This window comes from Euprymna scolopes, chromosome 11, assembly GCF_053919585.1.
Source record: "Euprymna scolopes isolate OS-2025 chromosome 11, ASM5391958v1, whole genome shotgun sequence".
NCBI lineage: Eukaryota > Metazoa > Mollusca > Cephalopoda > Sepiida > Sepiolidae > Euprymna > Euprymna scolopes.
The window spans coordinates 21,048,589-21,076,347 of record NC_136492.1 but is presented as its reverse complement, the minus strand read 5'-3'; the positions used below and the strand labels follow the sequence as shown (position 1 = coordinate 21,076,347).

General features: G+C 33.4%; 1 protein-coding gene and 1 pseudogene across 1 annotated transcript in view; both read left to right on the top strand.

Annotated features, from left to right (window-relative positions):
* LOC145287800 (diphosphoinositol polyphosphate phosphohydrolase 1-like) overlaps positions 1 to 27,759 on the top strand; it is a 567,419-nt gene that overhangs the window by 326,176 nt on the left and 213,484 nt on the right. The window lies entirely within an intron of this gene.
* Positions 19,421 to 19,559, top strand: LOC145288401 (U2 spliceosomal RNA; annotated as a pseudogene).

Below are 27,759 nucleotides of genomic sequence, written 5' to 3'. Positions count from 1 at the left end.
TTCTTTCCTTTTCTCAAGTGAAACCAAAATTGAATCCGAAAGGATTTTTCAATTATATCAAAAAAGGGAGTGTGTAAAATGTTTTTAACTCCTGATGGGGGTATGATACGAATGGATTCACCAATCATTTTTATAACTAACGGCTGTGCTAAACAACCAATGAAAACGTTTAAAAATTATTATAAAAATTGTGGAATTTTGGATTCAATCAGTTCGCCGTTAACTACAGCATCGACCACATTTGATTCTTGGTCGCCATCTTGGTTACTGATCTGAACTACGCCGCCATCTTTGTTCAACACAATATCTCAGAACTTAACAGGTTAACTATGGCACGGACTGCATTTGATTCTTGGCCGCTATCTTGGTTGTTGATCTGAACTACGCCTCCATCTTTGTTCAACACAATGTCTCAAAACTTAACACACTACCTGTGAAAACAATTGTAATGAACTAAGGTATTATTTTGAGGGAGTAAAATAAAAATAAAAATATTCAGCTCTACTAACATACTAATGTTATATAGTTATTATTATTAGTATTAGACGAAACCACTTGTGCGCATATGTTACGTGAGTTCTTATTAGTAAAGATATGAGTCTTAGTGAGAGTTCTTGTCTTATTACATATGATGTTGTATCTTAGAGAGAGAGATGTTGTTGTAAGAGAGATTGTTCGTTTATAACTATTCCTATATTTTAAATGTTCATTACTTAGACGTGTAGATATGAAGAAAGCTCTTAGAATGATGAGATAGTGTTCAGACAGTATTAATGTAGATATGATGTAGATTCACATTGTGGATATGAGATGTCGAAACGTGTATGTAATGACATTTTATAACAGACATAATAACAATACAATTTACCTTTTTGCAGAAATCACAAACAAAGATGAGCTTTATCACAAAACACATGATGAATTTTATTTCCTTACGACTGGTCGTGATTTCCTCATTAAGAATTCAAAGTTTCACATTTTAGTTTCTGAAGTGACGTCTCGCTTCAGACGTCCGCCTGTCTCTGACTTTTCTCACTGACCGTCTCCCCTGACTGTCTCCCCGACCAACTAACTCTCACTTCCTATATTGAGAAATCCATGCATCCCGGCCACGTGAGCAAAATTCACGTGTTTCAACATGCGCGACTTTGCACGTTTCCGACATTGATTTCCCAATAACCTATTTTTTCTTGTGTTGTTTCCACAAAGGAATTCAACCTACATATCTAATTTATTTAACCCATATTTTATTATCCACATTCTTTTAACAATTGAATAGTTTATTTATTATTTATTTCATCCGAATTAACAATTTACTGGACATTCCATTTAAACCTATTGTTCTTTAAAACTTATGTCCAGGGTTCGATTTCTGCTTTCTCTTATTTTCATTTTAACTAATCTCTCTATTTTTATACTTACATGAACAGGGGACAGCCCTTATCATGTAACACTAAGAACTTTTTATCCTATTTTTACCACTTATGCTTATAATTAATGATTCCCATGTTGTATTAAAGTCTATAATAGATCTATTTAGGATATCATTATCACCAGCATATACACTGCTTTCTTTTTTTAGTCAGCTTACTCTCCATCATTGTTCTGTGTATAATTTTTACTTTAGGTACATGATTCAATTTAAGTATGTTAACAATTTAATGATTTAATTTAGGCATGTCAGTAATTTAATTATTCAATTTAGCTACTCAGTAATTTATTTATTTTAGTTACATCAGTAATTATTTATTTTAAGTATGTCAGTAATTTAATTATTCATTTTAGATATGTCAGTAATTATTCATTTTTGGTACGGCAGTAATTGTTTATTTTAGGTATGTGAGTAATTTGATGATTTATTTTAGGTATGTCAATGATTTAATTATTCAATTTAGGTATGTCAGTAATTTAATTATTCAGTTTACGTGGGTCTATTAATTATTCAATTTAGGTATGTCAGTAAATTAATTATTTAATTTAGGTATGTCAATAAGTTAATTATTCAATTTAGGTACGTTAGTTATTTAATTATTCAATTTAGGTACGTTAGTTATTTAATTATTCAATTTAGGTACGTTAGTTATTTAATTATTCAATTTAGGTACGTCAGTAATTTAATTATTCAATTTAGGTACGTCAGTAATTTAATTATTCAATGTAGGTACGTCAGTTATTTAATTTAGGCATGTCAGTAATTTAATTTAGGTACGTCAGTTATTTAATTTAGGTATGTCAGTAATTTAATTTAGGTATGTCAGTAATTTAATTATTTAATTTAGGTATGTCAGTAATTTTATTATTTAATTTAGGTATGTCAGTAATTTAATTATTTAATTTAGGTATGTCAGTAAATTAATTTTTATTTAGGTATGTCAATAAGTTAATTATTCAATTTAGGTACGTTAGTTATTTAATTATTCAATTTAGGTACGTCAGTAATTTAATTATTCAATGTAGGTACGTCAGTTTTTTAGTTATTTCATTTAGGTACGTCAGTAATTTGATTATTCATTTTAGGCATATGAGTAATTTGAAAATATAAAGAATGTGAAGCATAAAAACTTTACCCAACATAACTGGATTCTGTATTAAATTACCTGAAAAGGTTTGATATGCTATAAAGCGAAACAACCAAACAATTTTAAGCCTAATCCGGCCATTTTAATAAAAGTTTTTAATGTTTAAGTTCTTTGTATCTTCAACTTCATGGTGTGAGTGTGCGCTTTTTTATTTATTTTATTATAGATGACAATTTTTTCTTTTGCTTTGCAGAACATGATTAGGCTTTGCAAAAGCGAGATAAAAAAAAAAAAAGAAGAAACAAGAACATTAATTTTGAGTGTACTTTAAGTCAAAAAGCTGATATCTTTAGACAGCCTGATCTGGTAGCAGCCATATTTACCGAGAAAGACAATGGAAATGTTTTTGAATCTCTGAGGGCCTATTAGTGCCTTTGTCAGATAACAAACCTTTGAAATATAACCATAACTGGAAAAGAACCTCATGCCCAGCTATTAAGTGCTTTGCTCTCGTTAAAATAAGAATAATGATGGTTCCGTAGAACGATTTAATGGAACTATTAAATGTTCCTGAACCTTTATTTCTTGCTTTCATCAAACCGTTGCTGCAAGTTATTTAGCGCCAATTAGAACCAATCCCTCAAAGACAATTATTTTATCTATGCCTCATGTTACTGAGTAAATGGATATAAATAGAACTGACAGCATTTAAGTCAGCCAATTCCAGAGTCCATATCGCAAGGGGCCATAGAGCAATAAGTAAAAGTGCTAAGTTCCAAGAGCAAGTGGGAGGTTCAATCCTCAGTACATGGGAGACCAAAAATACAATAAAAAATGTCTTCAGACTTACTCGATCATAGCTGATGGAACGAGACCAAGCTAAAGGGTTTTGTTTTGGAAATTGTGTATAAATTCCTGAATTTGACAAGATGCACTTAAGGGTTTGATTAATAAAGTGGACGGCTCAAGAAAAAACTTGTTTACATTGGACTTGAAAACGACCATTTTGTCAGGTGAAAAGGAGAGGAGAAAAAAGATTTAGCTTTACTTTCGACAGCCTCGTAACTCTTTCTTCTCTTATTTTGTCCTTTAGTCCTCACAATCCATGAGTGATGTTTCTGACAAAGCTGAAAGAATTGCTGTTTTGTGGGTCAGAACACAAGTCAATTTTGACCATGAAATAGTTTTTTTTTAGCTTCGTACATCAAGTGGCTTCATGCCTTGTCTAGAGCGATTTCCAATAAAAAGAAAAGCAGCTCCACACTAGAGTTCCATAGGCTGGCTGTTCTGGGAAAGAACCTTTGTTCATTGAATTTACGCTTAGTTTCAGACGAAGAGTGGGGGAAGTTATTGATAGTGGTTGCAACTAGACGAGTGTTTGCTCGGTGTTTTGCCGGGGAGTATGGCTTGAAGATCAGTTGAACATTTGCCATGAAAAATATGATAAAGCAAAGATAGACTTGCAACGTTTCTTCTGTGGCAAAGTACCAAAAGAGTTTTGATTAAATGATAAATAAAACGTTTAAGAAGAGTAATAGCATGGTAAAAATGTAATATAACTTCTACATTTCTCATTTTCCCCTTCCTCCATGTCCTCCTTACTCTCTTTACCTTCGTTCAATTCATTTCTCTCTTTGCACACATGCACACACATTTAATTATTCATTTTAGGTATGTTAGTAATTTAATTATTCATTTTAGGTATGTCAGTAATTTAATTATTCAATTTAGGTATGTCAGTAATTTAATTATTCAATTTAGGTATGTCAGTAATTTAATTATTCAATTTAGGTATGTCAGTAATTTAATTATTCATTTTAGGTATGTCAGTAATTTAATTATTCAATTTAGGTATGTCAGTAATTTAATTATTCAATTTAGCTATGTCAGTAATTTAATTATTCATTTTAGGCATGTCAGTAATTTAATTATTCAATTTAGGTATGTCCGTAATTTAATTATTCAATTTAGGTATGTCAGTAATTTAATTATTTATATTAGGCATGTCAGTAATTTAATTATTCAATTTAGGTATGTCAGTAATTTAATTATTCATTTTAGGCATGTCAGTAATTTAATTATTCATTTTAGGCATGTCAGTAATTTAATTATTCAATTTAGGTATGTCAGTAATTTAATTATTCATTTTAGGCATGTCAGTAATTTAATTATTCATTTTAGGCATGTCAGTAATTTAATTATTCATTTTAGGTATGTCAGTAATTTAATTATTCATTTTAGGTATGTCAGTAATTTAATTATTTATATTAGGTATGTCAGTAATTTCATGATTCATGTAACAAATTATCGTTTCTTATAATGTTAATTAAACACTGGGGAAGCACAATTTTATCCTCATCATATTTGGCAGAGGGTGTATGCTAATATATATGTATAAGACCAAATTGTCTATGTTTGTATAGGCATTTTCTTTTCTTTAAGTAATCAGAAATTATAATAATAATTTATACATGAATAATTTAAAGTACTGACATAATTCTATGATTTTATGTCAGTGTGAACAATAACGGAGCCTAATTTTTCCCCATTTTTGATGGAGGGTGTATGATAATATATACCTCCATGATCACATTGTCTACATTTGTGTATTTATAAACAATAATATGTTTATAAGGTTTCAACCATTATATTGTGTCGGCTCTATCCTACATAGCTCTTGATTAACGCCAGAAATATATGTGCAGTATTGCATAACACAAAGTTGCTTCTTTTAGGCTCTTTGTTTATGTCTTATACCGAAGGGTGGTGGAGTGCTTCCTTTACACGATTTGGATGTTTACCGAGGGGATGGGGGTTATTTCCTTTCTTCTTTATGTTCGCTTTGTTTTTCAAAACTCATGGCTCTTTTGAAGCATGTTATTTGCAATTCCACTTGTTCATGAAGTTGTCTATTTTCTGCAGTTGTCTCTTGTAATTTGTCATGAGAATAGGCTACGTTTGCTTTTGTTACATATAGGTACATTGGGTCAGTGTGCTTATGTTTCTGAGTGCATGCAAGCATGTGTTGGTGTCTATCTGTGCCCCTCTATGACTCTATATAATATATATTATTTTAAAATGATGTTTGTGTGCATATTGTGTGATTGCATATAGGAAATCTATTGACTTCTACTATTCTCTAAATAAATGTATGTGATTGTATTTGTGTGTATTTTTGTGTGTGACTGTATTGTATGTATTGTTATGAGTATCTGTGTTGTAACAAGCCATTGTATGTGGCTGTGCTGCAACGAACCATTGCCTGTGGTTGCAGTGAGCCATTGCTTGTAGCTGTGGTTGTTTCAAACCGTTGCCTTTGACTGATGCTGCACCAAGCAATTGCCTGTGGCTGTGGCTGCACCAGAACTATTGCCTGTAGATGTTGTGCAACAAACTATTGTCTGTGGTCGTGGTTGTGGCAAGACATTTACTGTGACCATGGTTGCAACAAACTATTGCCTGCAGCTATAGTAGCTGCGAATCATTGTCTATGACTGATGTCAGCCAACCATTGCCTGTGGCTGTGTTGTGGCAAACTGTTGTGTGTTGCTGTGTCACAGCAAAACATTGCTTATGCTTGCCCTGAATCATTGCCTGTGGTTGAAAACAACGATTGCCTCTGGTTGTAGTTGTGGCAAACTGTTGCGTGTGGCTGTAGTTGCAGCCAACTATTACTTGTGGACTTGGTTGCTGCGAATTGTTACCTGTGGTTGCAATTGTGGGGAGCCATTGGTTGTGGTTGCAGCAAGCTATTGCCTATAACTGGTTGCAGCAAATTGTTGCCTGTAACTGTGGTTGCAACAAACCATTTCCTGTGGTTGCAATGAACCTGTGCCTGTAACTGTATTGCGATGAACTGTGGCCTGTGACTGCACTACATGTACTGTTAAATGTTACCTGCAGGTGTGTTGCATATTCTATTGCCTGTGAGTGGATAATGTGTATCGTTAAGTGTGACTATTGTGGCGGGTGATTGTGTTAATTTATTTAATTTATTCTATGTTTGCTTTTTATCATATATGTTGGTTTGAACTGTCCTGGGTTGGTGGCTGTCTGCATTATGTGCATTCTTTCAAATCTCTATCCATCTGTGTATAACCCATCAAGTTCATTGATTTTAAACTTTTCAGTGTTTATCTCGCTACCACAGCAAGACGATGTGATACAAGGTCAGAAGCTGAGGTTTGAAAAGCCAGCGTCCCTAGAGAAAGACCATTCTAACTTGCAGAAGATGCGTAGCGCAGTTTTTTTAGCATTCTCTGATAGGTGCGCCTCAGACGATTGGCAATAAACTAACCCTTTCTCAAAAAGTGAGAAGGTAAAGTCTGGAAAAATGGACCAACAAACCACCTCAAAAATGACCAAGACTATGCAGATGAGGAAAAACTCCTGGCTAGAAAAAACTTGTGTTGGTGTGTGGGATGACTGCATTGCTTTTATGTGTTCTGTTCACCTTAGTGTATATGCGAGCTTGTATCAGCAGTAGCATATCGTTAAACTACTCTGGTTGTAATTACTGGAATGATGGAGATCTTCCTAAGATTCCAGTTTCTTTTCATGTCATACATAAGACCTTGGTATTTCATTATCTGTTCTCTCTCAGCTCTGTTTAACCATGGCTACCGACAGAGTAGGCCAGTGAACGTGACAGCATGACATCATTTCCTTATAGGTATAAAAAGCTTCCGGTGTTCAACCACGTGGTCATGCTAACAGATATAAAAAATATGGGTGTGTTACCGAACGTCCATGTATGTTCTAAAGAGAAAGAACAGTTCTCCATTTGGATAATTATTATAATTGCACATTGGGATAATTTTAATCTAACAAAATATAGTAAATGAACTCATTTTTGAACTTTTATTTCTATCGGAGAAAGTCGAATATTTCATTTTATTTTATTTTATTTTTTTTTTACTGCAAAACAAACAATTTTTATATATTTTTCAGTCCGTTCTTTTAATAATAAATAAAACTTTTCACTGAGTATTTCCAAATATTTTAAAGTTAGGTTTTTTCATGACAGTTTTTTTTTTTTTTTTTTTTTTTTTTTTTTACAATCGATGAATTTTCAATATTTTAGCACCGGGCGTAATTTATTTTTTTAAATATATTTAAAACTTCAAGTTTTTGTTTTTTTTATAACATTTTAACTGTAAATAATTTACATGACTGAAACGGGAAATAGGAAATTTTTTATTCTAATCCGTTTTAATTAATTTTGATATGAACTAAAAATAAAGAGTACATTAAATAAAAATAAATATTTTCTGGTTTTATCTTATAAATTGATGTTGTTTGCACCGTGCTGAAATATTATTTAGAAATCTATTTTTAACGGGGTTGGGGTGGGGGAGACTTTCTAACTATTCTGCACTTTCACTTAACAATTTAATGAAAAAAAAGGGAGGGGTTGTTTTACTATACACATAGATTCGAAAAAGTTGTCAAAAAACAAATATATAACAAATAAATATTATCAAAGGCAAGATAAATTACTTTTCTATCTAACTGGATAAGTTTTTAGTGTTTTTATTTAATGTAAAATGTTTATTTGGGTCGAAAAGCATACAGTGTTTATCGATAAATTTGAAAAAGACAAATGGCGGCGAGCTCGCTGTTGAATACATTAAGTTTGGGAAAATAAGTTCAAACTAAAAAACTATACAAAATACTTTTAGAAATTCAATATATGTTACCGTGACATAGGCTGACATATATTGAGTGTGTTTTTAATATTATTTTGTAATACAATATCGAAGATGTTTACTATATTTTCTTAGTTTTTAACCAATGTTCACATTATGGTATGATTTTCTTTTAGTAGTTATGTGAACTTCATTTCCGCATTCATGTATTCTGCACTGATATGAAAATGAAGACTATAGCAGAGTATAGGATTCCTAATCATGTAACTGATGAAAATACGCTACACATTTTGATGAAAAACATGGGGAAGAAATGGACATAAAAGAACAGAAAACCAAAACTTTAAATATAATTTCTGTATTTAAAGTAATAGTTATTTAAATATTTCAACATATAATCTTGTGGGGAAAATCCAGCTTCCCAATAAAGGGCATTCTGGATAGATACAAAAATAATCTCAGTCATGAAAGATTTCTCCTCTGCCGACCAAGGACAGAAAAGGTGATGTGTAGCATCCAAACAGATACTACACTGTGATCTTGTTCCGCAGGCCAAGAAATGTTTGCGTTTAATGTTTCTTTAATTGTTTGTTCCCTAAATTCATAATTCAGTTTTATCATTATTAAATTTTATATTGCTTTAAAATTACGTAATTTTACATAATATTTTTTATAAAGTTCAGTTTCATTATTAATCGAATTGGGTACCTTTTTATTTTATTTTTTAACATGTTTTAAATCTTTTTAAAAATGCCCTCATATAGTATCCGACAGTGATAGTTTGACAAATCTTACCTACATTGCCAGCAGGCATTTTTCAGTTAACAGGCCTTCTATATCTTGGTGGCGTGGTTTAACCCAATGTCATTGGGAACAGTAACTTCTACTAAGGTTGCTTCTTTCTCCTTCTTGTTTCATATCACTATGTCAGGTGTAATAGCTCTGTTTTCTAGATACCTAGCTGTAGGAATTGCATAGTCAGAGTGTATGGTGCATGACTTATTTCCAACTGTTTCTTTCTGGTATATGCTCCCAGGACTTGCTGCTGCATTCGGTATTCAACTTTTTACAGATGGTTCAATGGAGATATTTACACATTCCATTGTGTCTGTCCTCCAGCAGAGGTCCTGCATATGACCTTAAACTATATCCGATGGTGAGGCCCCAGCTTGCAGGCTTTGGGGAGTGTGGAGCCACCCCTTAATTGCCATTGCTCCCAGGTCCACTCTGACTCGGAGTGGTAGTATTTGTTAAGATCCCAACTATGGGTTAAATAAAAACTGACTTGAAAAAAAATATATTCTATTAAAAACTTTTTCTTCAAAATCACTGGATTCGACATTAAATAACCTGGAAAGGGTTAATATGCCGTAAAAAAAAAAAAAAACAACCAACAAAATCCTGCAGCAGAACCTCACAACTAGATGTCAGGTGGCTCACACTCTCACTACTTCTGTATGGCAAAACCTGTACTTGTTATTACTGAGACCATTCTTCTTAAAAGTGTTGGTCATCAAATTTTGATCTTGTGCAGTCTTTGTAATCTGCTCTTGATGATAGTGGAGTTATCCTCTTTTTAGCCAATCTATAAAACCTTCATTTTTCCAGAAAATATATTTGTATGTTTTTTTTTGTTTTATTTTACTTTAGTCGAAGTTCTCAGAAACCAAGGGGCCTACGACCTGGGGCTAACACTTGACCTCTATGTGAGATACATAGATATTCGAATGTTCTATTAAAGTTCTTTAAATCTCAAACCCATCCATCCATGCTTCCGTTGAGTCTTGAAAGACAAAGGATACCCCTTAGGGGCAGTAGCGCGTGTAATTGTGAGGCAAGGGTTGCGCAATCGCCAACCACACCTCTCCTGAATCGGCACTGTTTGAGTCCAGTGGCAAGGAGAAGACTACGACGACTGAAAATAATGCCGAGATAAACGGTGAGCACATACAGAACTTGGAAGTTCCAAATGGTCACCCATTTAGTACTGGCCAGGTTCAACGTTGCTTAACTTTGGTGATCCAGCGGGAACCGGTGTGTCAACGTGATTATGCCGTTCTCAAACACTGAGTTAATAAAGAAATTGAGAAGATAATTTTCCTCTCCCCAATTAACCATTTTCATACGTTGTAGTATATCTTTTGTGCTGGTATCTTGGTCTTACTGGATTCCAGGACAAGAATTTATCAATTTTTACGACGTGCATATTATAAGTACCCCAACCTTCCCATGTTGGTCATCAAACTTTGATCTTGGGCATCCATTATAGCCTGCTCCTGATCATGGTGGAGTGATCCTCTTTTAAGCCAATTGTCCAGACAATACTTGGATGTTGTCTGATTGCATGTGTGTTATGGCAAGTTGATTGACTTAAACCTCCATATGTGTGTGTGTGTGTGTGTGTGCATGTAACTGCTTCATCTGCTTGGTTAGTCTGTGTGTATGTATGTGTGTGTGTGTGTGTGTGCGCTTCTATCACATACATTTCTTTAAATTGCTCTGTGTATGTGTGTGTGTGTTAATTCTGACAGCCTGTCTTATACACTGCTGTAATCTGTTCCGTATGCGCGCGCCCGTTTTTCTGCTTTCTGTTGTGATTGTTGCCTCAAATCGGGGAGTGGAAGGGGGCAACGTTCAGCTAATCAAACTCTACTTGTGTCTGCTGGGAAATATTGATCTTCAACACTTTCAGCCTCCTATCTTTCCTTTTCTCAGTTTGCCGTTTGATTTTGTCAAGTATTTTCTACTTAATTATTGGATTTTCTCTCTCTAACCCCCCCCCCCTCTACGCCCTCTTTCTCTCTCGCTTTACAACCTGTTCATTTTCTTTCATCTGTTTTCCACCTCGTTATCTCTTTTTCCTTTCCCTCTTCTAGCCTAATCTTACATTCACCCCTCTCTCTTCAGTCCTCTCTCTCTGTTTCTCCCTCCCTCTATTTCTTTCTCAATATCTGTTTCTCTCGCTATATTTATCCTCCTCGCTCTTGCTTTCTCTTTTTCTCCCTCTCGCTCTGTTTCTGTTTCTCTCTCTCTCTCTCTTCCCATTTTTTTTTATCTCTTTGCGTTTCTCTCTCTCTCTTTGCATTTCTCTCTCTCTCTCTTTGTGTTTCTCTCTTTCTCTTTGCGCTTCTCTCCCCTTTTGCGTTTCTATCTCTCTCCCCTTTTGCGTTTCTATCTCTCTCCCCTTTTGCGTTTCTATCTCCCCTTTTGCGTTTCTATCTCTCTCCCCTTTTGCGTTTCTATCTCTCTCCCCTTTTGCGTTTCTATCTCTCTCCCCTTTTGCGTTTCTATCTCTCTCCCCTTTTGCGTTTCTATCTCTCTCCCCTTTTGCGTTTCTATCTCTCTCCCCTTTTGCGTTTCTATCTCTCTCCCCTTTTGCGTTTCTATCTCTCTCCCCCTTTGTGTTTCTATCTCTCTCCCCCTTTGCGTTTCTATCTCTCTCCCCCTTTGCGTTTCTATCTCTCTCTCCCTTTGCGTTTCTATCTCTCTCCCCCTTTGCGTTTCTATCTCTCTCTCCCCCTTTGCGTTTCTATCTCTCTCCCCCTTTGTGTTTCTATCTCTCTCTCCCCCTTTGCGTTTCTATCTCTCTCCCCCTTTGTGTTTCTATCTCTCTCTCCCCCTTTGCGTTTCTATCTCTCTCTCCCCCTTTGCGTTTCTATCTCTCTCTCCCCCTTTGCGTTTCTATCTCTCTCCCCCTTTGCGTTTCTATCTCTCTCTCCCCCTTTGCGTTTCTATCTCTCTCTCCCTTTGCGTTTCTATCTCTCTCTCCCCCTTTGCGTTTCTATCTCTCTCTCCCCCTTTGCGTTTCTATCTCTCTCCCCCTTTGCGTTTCTATCTCTCTCTCCCCCTTTGCGTTTCTATCTCTCTCCCCCTTTGTGTTTCTATCTCTCTCTCCCCCTTTGCGTTTCTATCTCTCTCTCCCCCTTTGCGTTTCTATCTCTCTCCCCCTTTGCGTTTCTATCTCTCTCCCCCTTTGCGTTTCTATCTCTCTCTCCCCCTTTGCGTTTCTATCTCTCTCTCCCCCTTTGCGTTTCTATCTCTCTCTCCCTTTGCGTTTCTATCTCTCTCTCCCCCTTTGCGTTTCTATCTCTCTCCCCCTTTGCGTTTCTATCTCTCTCTCCCCCTTTGCGTTTCTATCTCTCTCCCCCTTTGCGTTTCTATCTCTCTCCCCCTTTGCGTTTCTCCCCCCCCCTTTGCGTTTCTCTCTCTCCCCCCTTTGCATTTTTATCTCTCCCCCTTTGCGTTTCTCTCTGTCTCTCTTTTGCATTTCTCTCTGTCTCTTTGTATTTTTCTCTCTCGCTTTGCGTTTCTCTCTCTCTCTCTCTCTCTCTCTTTGCATTTCTCTCTCTCTCTTTGCATTTCTCTCTCTCTCTCTCTCTGTCTCCATTCGCCGTTCTTGCTATCTCCGCTTCTTGCTATTACTCTCTTTTTCAATTTTTCTCACTTTCTTTCTTTTTCCTTTTCTCTCTTCCCCTCTCTTGTTCTCTTCCTCTCTCTCCCTCTCTCCTACCCTCTTCATCCTCGCTCCCACTCTTTGTTTCTCTTTAATTTCTCCCATTCTTCCTCTCTTTTACACTTTGTTTTATTCTTTTTCACCTCGTTTTCTCGTTTTTCTATTTTTTCTTTTTCTCTTTTCTTACATCAACCTCCTCTCTCTCTCTCTCTCTCGCCAAAGAGAGAGGGTTCATGATATAATATTTACCTTCATGGGCAGTGGTGCACCATGTTCAAGTACCGTCGGCACTCTTGAATTATTCCACTAATATCCTTGGAGTGGGCGATCAATGCCGATTAGAATCCACAAGCCAACTTTTAAAGAAATCCAACTGTATCTTCTCGCACATAGATCTTTACAATCATGTTGTTGGGAAAGGTATGAACCCTATTTCCCACCAGCAACAATTAGTTTGTCTTCTATTCGAATGTGACGTCATACTTTTAGAGACTTATAAGGAAGTGCATAATGGAATGTTTGCATAATGGAATGTTTTGCGAATGCTTTCTAAACACCGTTGTTAGAGTCAGATCAATTACAAAGATTAAAGTTAAATGTGTTTTAATGATTTTTTTCTATCATTTATTCTACCAATCATCCGTGCAATAAATATGAAATGGCACAATCGATCATTAAACATAAATCGTAAACACTAAACATTAATCATAAGCACTAACATAATCCATTCATACCATAGCCGTGAGCCCCTGGGGGGGGGCATAGGCCATCTACAACTTTGTAGAGGCTTTTGTAGCGAGAATTTCTTTTTTCGGGGTGAGGGTTTTGGCCCCATGTCCAACCTTCCCAGAAGGTACATACAGCGCCTAGCCTTCCCAAATGGTCACTCATCTAGTACTGGCCAGGTTCAATGTTGCTTAACTTCTGTGATCTGGTGAGAACCGGTATGTCAACATGATTGTGCTGTGCAAGCACTAACATAACACTAAATATAAATATTGAACATAAACACTAGGCATTGAAAATGACCGTTAAGCATTGAACATAACCGTTAAGCATTGAACATAACCGTTAAGCATTGAACAAAACCGCCAAGCATTGAACAAAATTGCCAAGCATTGAACATAACCGCTAAGCATTGAACATAACCGCTAAGCATTGAACATAACCGCTAAGCATTGAACATAACCGCTAAGCATTGAACATAACCGCTAAGCATTGAACACAACCGCTAAGCATTGAACACAACCGCTAAGCATTGAACACAACCGCTAAGCATTGAACATAACCGCTAAGCATTGAACATAACCGCTAAGCATTGAACATAACCGCTAAGCATTGAACATAACCGCTAAGCATTGAACACAACCGCTAAGCATTGAACACAACCGCTAAGCATTGAACATAACCGCTAAACACTAAACATTAAACGTAAACACTCACATAAGACTAAATAGAAACGATGAACGTAACTACTAAACGTTAACACTAAACATTTTGCACGAAGTACAGAAGGTTCAATAGCACACTAAATGAGACGATTGGTTCATACCAACTCTCAGGTTTTTAGTTAACCTTTTTTCAGATAGGCTGTCTTCATATAACCCTATCTAACCCATTGGCTCTGAACTGTAACAGTCTGGTTATGGGGATGATCATCAGAGAGAAAGAGCTTGTTTTCTTTTTTATCAGAGCTTTCCTTTTCTTCTCAAAATAGGGCGCTGGCTTTTCAAATCCTACTTTCCGACACTTGTGTCACATCACCATTTTTTTTCTGCACAAACGTTGGCCAAATTTTTTCAATGAAAAAATACATCATTTCTCTCAGTACAATGCTAATTTAATGAAAACAATAGTCTTGAATTATTGGACAGTTTTTTATGAAACTTTAAGAAAATTAAAATTCACACCAAGAAAAAAAATAATTAATTGTAAGGTAAGTTTCATGAATAAATATTTTTTTTTTTAATAATAAACAACCTATAGTAAACAAAAAAAATTTTTTTTTTCCTTTTTTTATGATTTTTCATTTGTTCAAGATAAATGTGTTTTTATATCATAAACCAATGACAGCAAACAAATATTTTCTTTTTGATTTCGTTGTATTAGGGTTAAGGAGATCAGCATTTTGGCACCTTCCGGTCATTTCTGTAAACCACCCAAACGATTCTGACATTAGCATGGTCCTTATACTGCATAAGTACCAAAAGGCAAGAAATTTGGCATAAACCACTCTTGGAATAAGGCCCTGTCGGTGGGGCATTAGAATACGCCGACTGCCCCCCTGCAGAGGGTAAAAGTCCCTCAATGGGGGTCCTGGATATTACCTTAAACTATATCCAGTGGTGAGGCCCCAGCTTGTGGGCTTTGGGGAGTGTGGAGCCACCCTTTAATTACCATTGCTCCCAGGTCCACTCTGACTCGCAGTGGTAGTACCTGTTAGGGTTCCAACTATGGGTTAAATAGAAACCGACATGAAAACAACAAATATATTCTATTAAAAAAAATTTTCTTCAAAATCTTTGGATTCGGCATTAAATAACCCGAAAAGAGTTGATATGCCGTAAAACAAAAACAACCAACCAACCACTCTTGGAATAAATACTAATGTGTGGTCGTCAGAGATGATCAAAATTAAACAACTACTACTTTTACTACTACTGAAATGTAATACCTGTTCTAAACGATTGAGTGAACACAAGTTGCTATCTACTCATAGCTTAGATGAGATAGTAGGTTCATGGCTTTCCCAACGGTATTATTAGTGCGTAGGTGAACTAAATTGACCTGTTGGGATTTGAATTCAACTTGCCTGTTCCATAGTCAATTAGATTCACTGCTCTAATCTCGCCATCATTTTAGCCAGATAGGAATGAACGGTGAAAGAATTGTGTCATGCCACATGACGTTTGAAAACCAGGTTTCACATGCGTTCAGTTCAACTCCAGCAGTTAAGTAATATGCTGCACATGTGATGTACTTTACGTATCAAACGGTTTCTTCTTTTTTCCCCCTCCTCTTTCATTTTATGTCTATATATAAAAAGAAAAATATGTCTGCCTGTGTGTTTACTTTCTCTCTCTCTTTTTCTCTCTCTCTCTCTCTCTCTCTCTCTCTCTCTCTCTCTCTCTCTCTGCTTTTCTCATCCGATACGAGCCTAAACGGTGAACATAAATATCTTTCATATCTCTGATGAACTTTATTTCCATTTTATCCAAGTGGAAGACACACAATGCTTAGTACACACACACACACACACACACACACACACACACACACACATGTATATATATATATATATATATATATATATATATAACTACTTCATTTACTCACATAAATTTAATATACGAAAGTATAGATTTATGCGTAAACTTTAAGTATTTACTTCAAAAGTGCTCAATACGTAGGTAGAGCTAGTTAGTAATTTATAAAATATATATGGCGATTAAGCTACACTGAATATTCTGCGTTTCATCCACTATAGGATTCGTCAGGTTTATGCGCGAATTTTGTGGTTGCTTCTTGTTTTTATATATGTTGAGGATTTCTAGTTAGCCAATCAGCTTTCTAGTATCCACCGCGCCCCCTCCTATCAGCCAATGGGCATGCATTTTATCGAACAAAGGATCTGTTTTAGAACTAGGTTAGTGGTTTAAGGTAGATCTTTTCCTTCTTTTTTTTTTTATATATGTATATAAATATACCTATGTGTACACACATACATGCACATATATATATATATATATATATATATATATATATACATATATGTGTGATCGTTTATGTATATTCATGTTTATTTAATTTATTTATTTGTTTGTTTTCTATTGTTAGTTTTAAAGCTATTTTGTATCTCTATCCTAGAGTAAGTTTTATTTTGTGAACACAATTGTTTGCTATTTCTTGTCTACATTTTAATAGATTTTTAGGTTCTTTAAAGTACAGGATAGCAAATTTTTCATGGAGGCATAATTTACATGGGTCGTCTAAATGTCTGCACGTGGTAGCTTGTCTCATTTTTTCATTCAACTACCGGCGAATGTCCGCTTTCTTTGAGTTCCCAGTATTTATTCGCTAGTGTTGTTTTTATACGGTGTTTATATATATATATATATATGAGAAAGAAAATTAAAACTGCAAGTTGAACTTTACAATCAAAATTTATTGTTCGACTGAATACTCCTAAAAACAATTTACAAAATCCTTATTCCGTGGAGTTTCAAAGAATGCTATTTTTGCTATTCTTCTCATCAGAGAACAGAAAGAAATCAGCAAATTATAATTGTAGCAATGCTAGAATTTGTTGGTTATGGCATTAAGTGAAACTGCAATTTATTGTAGTCGTAAGTTGGCAAGACAAACAAGTGAAAATATATAAAAACAAAACCTGATCTTAATTCTTTAAAATTTAGTCTGAAATCATTTTTTTCTAATTAAGCTGAAAGATGACATGCTGTTTTTCCCCCTTCTTTTTATTTCTCGATCCCATTTGACTGGAGATCAACTTCTTTTTGGACTGCTGCACTGTCCAAAAAAAAAAACAATTATCATTATTTCAGCTGCTTTGAAAACTTTCCAATTGCACTATATGCATCACACTGGATTTAATTTTGGACTTCATTCTCTCTAAAGTACTATTTTCACCTTTTGCATTACCTTGAGAGAATCTTCATGCAAGCTGAAATATTATGCACGGTAAATTTTGATTGTAAAGTTCAACTTGTAGTTTTGATTTTCTTTCTCTTATAATAAGCTCTACTCTCTATTGTGTATTGAGCTTTTTTATTCAGTTGGGATTAAATTATCTATATATAAATACTGCTATTTATATTAGATTGAAGTTTACTATTGCGTATATCAGATAAACACTACATCCGTTTGATTTAATTACTAATATATATATATATATATATATATATATATATATATATATATATATATATATATGATTACTTAATTTAATCACATAAATTGATATACGAAAGTATAAATTTATGCATAAACTTTAAGTATTTACTTCAACAGTGCTCAAAATTAGGTAGAGCTAAAGAGTAAGTTATAATATATATATATATATATAAAATAAAATATACATTTCCCCCCCCTCCTTCCCGCATATATATATATATATATATATATATATATATATATATATATATATAGTAATGAATCCTAGCATGGATGAAACGCGGAATATTGTATAGCTTAACTGCCATATATATTTTATAACTTACTATATAAATATATATATATATATATATATAATATAAAGCTGTGTGTGTGTCTGGTCACGAATAGGCTCCGATATGGTTGACTATTTTAAAAAACTGATTACATATAATGATAGAAGATGTATCGAGACACAGGAATGGGTATGTTTGATCTGGCAGAACGGTGGTTCATTAAAATTGTGGGGTCTGCGTTCACGCCTGGTCCACAAAGTATGGAAATAAAAAATTTAAAAATTTAAAAAAAAACGTTTACAAGTGTTTTTGATATAGATGTACATAATACTTTGATAAGTATGTTTTAACTTAAATAGGGATGATATAATAAAATTGTGGGGTCTGCGTTCGTGCCTGGCCTCCATAGAATGAAAATAGGCACAAACTTTAATAAAGATTTTTCATATCTATCTGCATAAGTATACTTTGATAATTATGTTTCAGTTTGTGAGAAATATGGTGTAATAAAATTGTGGGGTGTTCGTTCGCACCTGACCTTCATAGAATGGAAATATGTCACAAAGTTTAACAAGGTTTTTTAATATAGATCCACATAATATTGTGACAAGTGTTTCAGTGTGAACAGGTATGGTATAATAAATTATGGGGTTTATCTATTTTATTTTTGCTTTGGTTTTGATACTCCCAAATTCGAAGCTATCTCTTTACAACCCTTCCTTTTCATAAGCTATCATACTTTCATAAATCAGAGTCCATTTTCTGTAGGCTGTTTTTGAACCCAGTCAAGGACAGGTACTTTTGCTAGTATATATATATATATATATATATATATATATATATATATATATAGGCTGGAAGGTGGAGGGAAAATGTACATTTTATTATGTTGTACTTTTGATACACCTGTTTAAATATTGTACATGCATCTAATTGGATACACCTTAAACACGTGACCACGTCTCCCCAAACGTACTTTTTTATAAATAGCCCCACGTTTTTAAACCCATCAGACAAACAACTGCCTAAAGACGACTGAGGTTTCAGCAGAAAGCGCTAGTGGAAACAATCCAGCAACAAATAACATAAATCCTATATACAAACATTCACTAATACTATAAAAAGATTAATACATAAATTGGAAAAAAGCAAAAAGAAAGTCGTAAAACAGAAACTCTCCATGCTTCTTAACAAATAAATATATATATATATATATATATATATATATATATATATGCACACACACACATTAGAAGGGAGAACCGACTTTGCTCGGGATTGAATGATGATCAATGAATTTTTCACACTCTCATATCTTTGTCATCGAAACTAGTGCAATCGTCCATTTTTAGTCGCGTGCAAGCAACTCCGTCGGTCGGTCTGTCCATAACACTTTTGTGCTTGGCCTGTTCCGACAGATACTGCAAGCAAAGACCATATGTGGGGGAAACCCCACATATAAGACCTTGGTCAATGTAGGGGTAACCCTTCATACCAATTGTCACTATCCAGCTCCCCTACTCCCCGGGGAGTTGGTCCTCATTTCCCCTTCACTCCTCACATTAAAAATCGGCCTTGTACCTAATTTGCTCGGTGGGGGAGCAAATAAATACCCTCTTTTCTTGGCCTTTTGGCCAAGATCAAAGTGTAGTAGTATCTGTTCTTACTACATGCTGTACTTATGTTTGTAACTTTGTGATATAAAGTGGGGATCACTTTTCTGTATTAATTTAATGTAAAATGATCACCTACTTCACAACCAGTCAGTCTCAAAGCCATTCAAGTTATTCTCCAGATCATTCAAGTTGTTTTTGAATGATTCCAGTTATTTTTTAAGCATTCAATTCATCCTTAAGTTCATTAAAGTCATTCTAAGTCATTTACTTTTTATTTATTTAAGTCATTTCAGCCCATTTTTCGGTCATTTTAGTTTATCTTTAAGAATTTCAAGTCAATCCTACATTCACGCATTCATTCATTACACGAGAGCACGCGACTAATGGCTATCGGCATTGGTCCAATCAAATCGATTCAAGTCTACACTGTACTGTAGAGAATCTACTGTTGATTTTATAAAATTATATATATATATATATATATATATATATATATAGTGGTTTGAATTAAAGCATGAAATGCAAAAGTAAAGTATCATGGTTGGCTCTGAAGGAGAGGCTTAGAAAAAGGTGACTTCATGGCTGGGTTTGAATCTCATGATCGGTAGGAATTGTTACACTGATGATTGCCTAAGTATGAAACATTAGTGTCTGTATAAAGAATAATTATTGTTTAATTATATAATTGATTATTCAATTGAATCACATAAATTAATATACAAAAGTATAAATTTATGCGTAAACTTTAAGTATTTACTTCAACAGTGCTCAATGCGTAGGTAGAGCAAGTAGTAAGTTATAAAATATATATGGCAATTAAGCTACACAGAATATTCCACGTTTCATCCACGCTAGGATTCAACAAGCATAGCAATTAAGCTACACTTGAAACGCGAAATATTCTGTGTAGCTTACTTGCCATATATATTTTATAACTTACTACTATTACTATATATATATATATATATATATATATATATATATACACCCACACACTCACACATGTACATTTATATAGATGTACGTTCCACATCTGTCATTACTGTCTCTTTTTCTTTGTTTCTTTCTTTTCTATCTATAAATATAAAAGCGAAAATGTATGTATGTATGTATGCTTTTTCTGTATGTCTACAAAAAGCTTTTTTCAGAGAAGCGGTCGCTCGCTTCACAACTTTTTAAAACTTTTTATATTACATATAAATCGTAATATCTCACAGTTAACAACGAAACTCGCCTATCTATTTAATTTGCTCAATTTCGGGAAGATAAATATTCAACATTTCTCGCTCGCCGCATGTGGGTTAGTTTTTTTCCTATAACATCTTGGGAAAATAAAAATCCCGCAGTAAAACTTGACCTCATTAACTCATTAAAACGGGCACCTGCCAAATCCAAGTAATTAAATAAATTCAAACGTGTTTCCATTAGCATCTCGCGGTCGGGCAATGGTTAACATCGCACATTTTTTTTTTTTTTTCACACTTTAATGTACAACTTTGCCTCAACGGTTCGGGTTCGATCCTCATAATTACTTTTTTTTTTTAACCCCCGGAGTTTCCACACACACCTCCAAACACCCGGGCAATGGCGGATACCCCTCGCTAGTATATATATAAAAGGCAAATACGACTATCTGTCTATCTACTCTCTCTGCTTTTCTCATCCGAAGCAGACCTAAAAGTTTTTTTTTGTTGTTTTTTTACTTGGGGGTTTTCGGGGTCGCTGCTTATCAAGGCCTGGAGGTCATTCTAGGATAAGGTTTGATAAGGGTTAGGTGGATGGTGAGACAACAATGATGATTAGCAATGATGAAACTTGGGTAGGGTTTATTTAAGAGAAAGGCTTAATAAGAGCTTATTTACCTAAAAACAACCATGTTATAGTCAGCTGGGAAGCAACCCTATGGTATTGTATTCCACAGATGGACATTTCTAGAAAAAAAACTCTGCTAATCGAATTTTCGTTTAGTTTTAGGCACAGATGCAGAATGAAGGAAATTGTTGACAGGCTTTTAAACTAAGTCATTTTCTGACTTTAGAACAAATCAAGGGAGATAATTTTTTTCTTTTAAACTATGATCAAGTAAAAAAATTTTTCTTATTTTACAGATGTTTGATCATTTTTTTATATTTTTTTTTTAGTGGGGTGAACATAAATATATTACACATTATATACTGATTTTTTTTTTTTAGGTATAATACACAATGTTTTGTATACTTATTTAATATTTATGTGTGTGTTTATATAATAAATATATATATATATATATATATATATATATATATATACACACACTAGCATTTCAGCCCGGCGTTGCCTGGGTGTTTGGAGGTGTATGTTGAGCAAAAAAAAAAAGCAGTCAATTTTTTAAAATTTTGACCCCTTAACATTAATTGTTTTTAGCTCAAATCAAGTTATTAAGTTAGATCCATGTCCAAGGAATCTATATCTAAAATTTCAAGTATTTATACCCAAAATTGGCAGAGGAGTTTGGTAGAGTTCTCAAAGGTCAAATCGTTGAACTTTGACCCCTTAACAGCCAAATTTCTGGCCGAAAACGGATTACAAAGATTTTCCCAAATCTCAGTACCCTGTATATCAAATTTCGAGTCTGTAGACTGAAAATTGACAGTTATTGCATTAGAAAATGTACACAGATACACACACATGCACAGACGTGTTCACTTTTATATATATATATGTAGAGATTATTTTATTTGTTTTAATGTTGCTACAGATTCAGGAGTCTGTTTTGGTCAACCAGTTATGAATAAGTAGAGATCTCTTCATGTGATATTGCTCATACAAAAGTGAAATCCATAACCCACAGGTCTCTAGTTACTTGCAACTGGCTGGCTGAAACATACTTGTGAATGTGTAGCGACATATTAATGCTTATGTAAAATAAATAAAAAGTATATCTTGCCCTATTTCGGTATTGAGCACTCTTACATTAACCTTGTTAAAACTTCATTGGTTTACCTCTGGAAAATATTAACTTGGAATTATACTTGTAAAAAATGAAGCATGGTCAAAAGCAAGCACAGAAATGTCGCTACTCATACTACTCGTACAAATGTCAAGGGGATGTTAAAGGCAAATATACTTTGTTATAAATGCATTACATATATGTTGCAGATAAAAAAGTGAAAATTATTTTTTCTATGAGCTGATGAACTTGCCCAGTTGTGCAAAATCATAATTAATGAACGCTTATATACTTATGTGCCAAAATTGGGTCAAAAGAATTGTACGCAAGTTGTTACTAATAAAAGCTCAACATTTTGAAAATGGCTGACAATATGAGTGCCTGTTCCCGTTGTATCTTTAAGAAATATATATAGTTCTCCATGGATACGTAAAACAATAAATTATCATATAATTTCAGACAGGCTCTTCTCGTGTAATGGATAACACACTTGACTAGTCCCCAGTGGTTATAGGTTTGAATTCTATCATAGTCAGTCATGAAACACGTGTCTGTGGATTGAATAAATACCACCCACACACACACACGCACACACATGTATATTATACACACACACGTCCCTAAAAATAGTGTGATAATACATATGCAGGGGAGGAAACTCATGTATGTACTGAGTAGGTAACTTTTTTTTCTTTTTTATAAACTTGAAAATAGACTAAAGTGAATGTACAAAATGTATAACTTTTTTTTTCAATTTTGACCCATTTTCGACCCCTTAAAAACTATTTTAATCGGCTAAAGACCCAAAAAAGAACAGTCCATAAAAAATCCAATCATTTGACGCCCCTAGCGTCGCTCTGCGACTTTTAGTTTTGAAAAATATGGAGACAGACAGACATATAGCCTTTTATATATAAGATCAAGAAAAATGTTAGAGAGTGATTGAACCAACACACAGTGAGAGAGGAAGCAAGATATATATATATATATATATATATATATATATATATATATATATATATATATATATATATGTCACATAAGTAACTTGTTCAGTTAATTATAAATTACAGCAAACTAGAAGAATTAAAACAATTAAAAAAATTGTTTTTCAAATATAACTCAATCACAGAACTAAGATATATTTTAATATATATTTTGTGTTAACCAAGCCCTAGGGAAACAAATGTCGATTAACTGATAGTATGATAATACATATGCGGGGGAGAGAACTCATGTGTATGTAATGAGTATATAAGAGGTAACTCTTTTTTTTTTTCTTTTTTTTTTTTATAAATCGTGCCTGTTATGTTTCGATTTTAAAAACCGGAAGTTTACAGCAAACTAGACGAATTAAAACAAAAAGATTTTTTTTTTCAAATATAACTCAATCTCAGAAGTAAGGTATATATTAGTGTGTATTTTGTATTAACCAATCCTTAGGAGAAACAAATGTCAATTAACTGATATGACCATTGTTGTATTGCATACATCTACAACTAAATTGTTAACTATTCTGTACCTTCTTTTATTTTTTAATTTTACTAATTCCTTTCTTTTTTCTTTTTTCTTTTAGGTAAGTGGGAATTATTTTATTTTTCTTCAGATCACAAGAAATGAAAAGAACCAAGGTATGTATCCACGTTTGGATAAAGCATAGTTAAATTTCGCAACTCCCCCCCCCCCAAAAAAAATTAAATAAAAATTTGAGAAAATTTTTTAATCATTTTATAATTCAAGTAATAATAGATTAACGTAGATGCTGGAATGATTGTTCAGTATGAGTGTGTGTGTATACATACATATATATATCAATACTTCCGTTCAGTCTCAAGAAACAATGAACACCTCTGTAAGGGTAGCTGCAATTGTGAGGCAAAAATTGCACAATCCTTGAGCATGTCCCTCCTGAATCAGTACTACTCCGGTTGAGTGGCAAGGAGACTGAAAAAATAATGCCAAGATAAGAGATGAGCATATACAGCATTTGGAAATCCCAAATGGTCACCCATTTTAGTATTGACTAGGCTCAATGTTGCTTAACTTTAGTGATCTGATGGGAACCGCTGTGTCAGCGTAATTATGTTGTATACAGGGTGATCCGAAAGTAACTCCCTATTCTAAAATAACTATAATATATTTTTAAAGTATAACTTCTCCAATATTAATGAATATCCATTTATCTAGTGTTTCCTTTTCAGATTAAATATGTTTTTAATTCATTTCAAAGTGTCTTTTAACATATTTTATTAACTGTTTGCTCATATATATATATATGCACATAAATATGTATATGTATATTAATAAAAATCCATATCATCTCAGAAATGATCGCACACGAAAATATTGTTTATGTTGAATCTTTGGAACGTATTATCTTGACATACAGACATACACGCGCGCATATATAAGGTAGCTTTAGAACTAATTCCTACGCTCTGATGAGAAGGAAAGTGTTTCTTCGAAACTCCGCGGATTAAGGACTATCCATTTATCTAGTGTTTCCTTTTCAGATTAAATATGTTTTTAATTCATTACAAAGTGTCTTTTGACATATTTTATTAACTGTTTGCTCATATATATATATATATATATATATATATATATATATATATATATATATATGCACATAAATATGTATATTAATAAAAATCCATAACATCTCAGAAATGATCGCACACGAAAATATTGTTTATGTTGAATCTTTGGAACGTATTATCTTGACATACAGACATACACGCGCGCATATATAAGGCAGCTTTAGAACTAATCCAAGTTGAATCAGGTGTCTCTTATTTCTAAATGGGGAGAAGGGGGTCTTTTCTTTGAATATCACCTTTCAAGTGATTGTTTTAAGTTTTTGACTTTGCCTTTTCCACGATCTTCTTGAAAATGGTTTTTCCTTTTATTTCGTCTTTTCAACTTTGTGTTTGTTTTCTGCTAATAGATGTTTGTCTCTCACAATCTGCATTCTTGCACAAGGATAACATTTTATATCGTTATAGTGAAACACGTGTAAAACAGCAATGGAGAAAAATATAGGCATTTGTCAATATTTAAAAAGCAAAAAAAACAAATATGAAAAAAAAATACTAATTAATAAACCGAAATTATGATTGTGAACTGATTCTTCCCTTTTATCACTGGACCGTTACTTATATATAAGTAACTCCCTATTCTAAAGTAACTATAATATATTTTTAAAGTATAATTTCTCCAGAAGAACGTATAATGCATGAACCTTTTATTTAAAATTCAATATGGCCACCACCAATCGCAACCAGCTTTTCAAGTCCACTATGAACTGCATCAACTGATTTCACAAGTAATTTTTTGCAGGATGGAACTAATAACTTCACATGTTCTCCTTTCAAGATTAAAAACCAAATTCATATAACAGATCTGAAAAGAAAAGAAAAGCATAGATTTGATAATCACACTTTAAGTAACATGCACACGTTAAGTAACATGCACACGTTAAGTAACATGCACACGTTAAGTAACATGCACATGTTAAGTAACATGCACACGTTAAGTAACATGCACACGTTAAGTAACATGCACGCGTTAAGTAACATGCACGCGTTAAGTAACATGCACGCGTTAAGTAACATGCACATGTTAAGTAACATGCACACGTTAAGTAACATGCACACGTTAAGTAACATGCACACGTTAAGTAACATGCACACGTTAAGTAACATGCACACGTTAAGTAACATTCACACGTTAAGTAACATGCACACGTTAAGTAACATGCACACGTTAAGTAACATGCACACAATAATTGAGAAACGTATTACAGCATTTGAATAAATTATAGTTATTTTAGAATAGGGAGTTACTTTTGAATCACCCTGTATTTAAGATTTGTTGTTGTTGTTTTTTTGTTTTTTTTTATTGAAATCAACAGCTTCGAAACGCTGTTATTTAATTATTTCACTACCTTAGCATTTTTTAAACGGCTATAAGCTCTTTTTGTTATCCACATATATGAATGAGTCACCTCTTATTTTTATTTTTTTTATCAAATCTTATTACATGCATACCTATACCCATGGACATGCAGGTTTCTGGCTCTCAGCCATCATCTTGTATATCATATCATGATATATACAGATTCCTGGTGAACCAAGTTCAAAAGAGATTCAGACAATTGTACTTAAGGGAACAGCGAGGATACTAAAAAGAGCCCTCGGTTGGTTTCAATACAAAAGTGGGCAATGTTGGCAGCTGGTTTGGCTGCCCCATACCCAGCATTACAATCTTCAAAGGAAGAAAAATAAAAAAAAAATTAAAAAATTTTTTTTAGAAAAGCCATAAAAGGAACAGTATCTATTCTTAAAAGAGCCCTCGGATATAAATTTAAATCATAACGGAATCAAGTGTTAGCTTCAGGAAGGAGCCCCTTGATCTCTTAAAATTTACTGAAGTAAAATACAAAATACAAAAAAGGTGTCCATAAAGTTCGTGTGAACTTTAAAAATATTATAACTTTATAAATTTATATTTGCGCTAGAAATAATCTGTAAAAAATGTTATAAAGTTTCATGTATCTACTTATAAGTATAGTTATTGAATAATTTTTCACCACAAAATTCGTAACAATTTTTAGATAAGTAAAAAATATCTTTTGTTTTTCAGAATCAATTTGATCCCATGGATCATATATATATATATATATATATATATATATATATATATATATATATATATATTGGGACAATTAATCTGAATTGGAAAAATCAGAACGCTTAATTTTATCAGAATCGGTATCGGAAATATTAGTGACTATTTTCATATCATGATATATATATTAGTGTTGGGACAATTAATCCGAATAAGAAAAATCAGAGCATTTAAGGGTATCGGAATCGGTATTGGAAATATTGGTGACTATTTTTCGATGCACCATCAGTTTTTTTTTTAATGTCTTTTTTTATTTGATTTTGTTTAAAGTAAAATCTTCGATTGCTAGTAATATTGATAAATTAGTAAATATTCATTGATTTTAAAATACAAGTATAGTTAAAATCGATAAATCATCTTCCACAAATGTATTTTGACGTTTAGGAAAATATCTGCATATCGGGGAGAATCACAATCTTATAGTAAAATAATTAAAGATTTATAAAGAATAGGAATCGGAAATTGTATCAGAATAGGGAATTTATCACGAAATCTGTAATTGTATCGAAATCGAGACAAATACTGGAATCGACCCATCAGTAATATATATATATTTATAAGTAATTTATAGAAGGCAATATAATGCAAAAGTGTAATCGTAAACACAAACTGAAACATACAGTTGGAATAAGTTTCCACCTTTTATTATTTTTTTATATTACAATCTTAATTATCTTCAGCATTGTTCCATGGGTATCCTATATGACATAATTTCCATT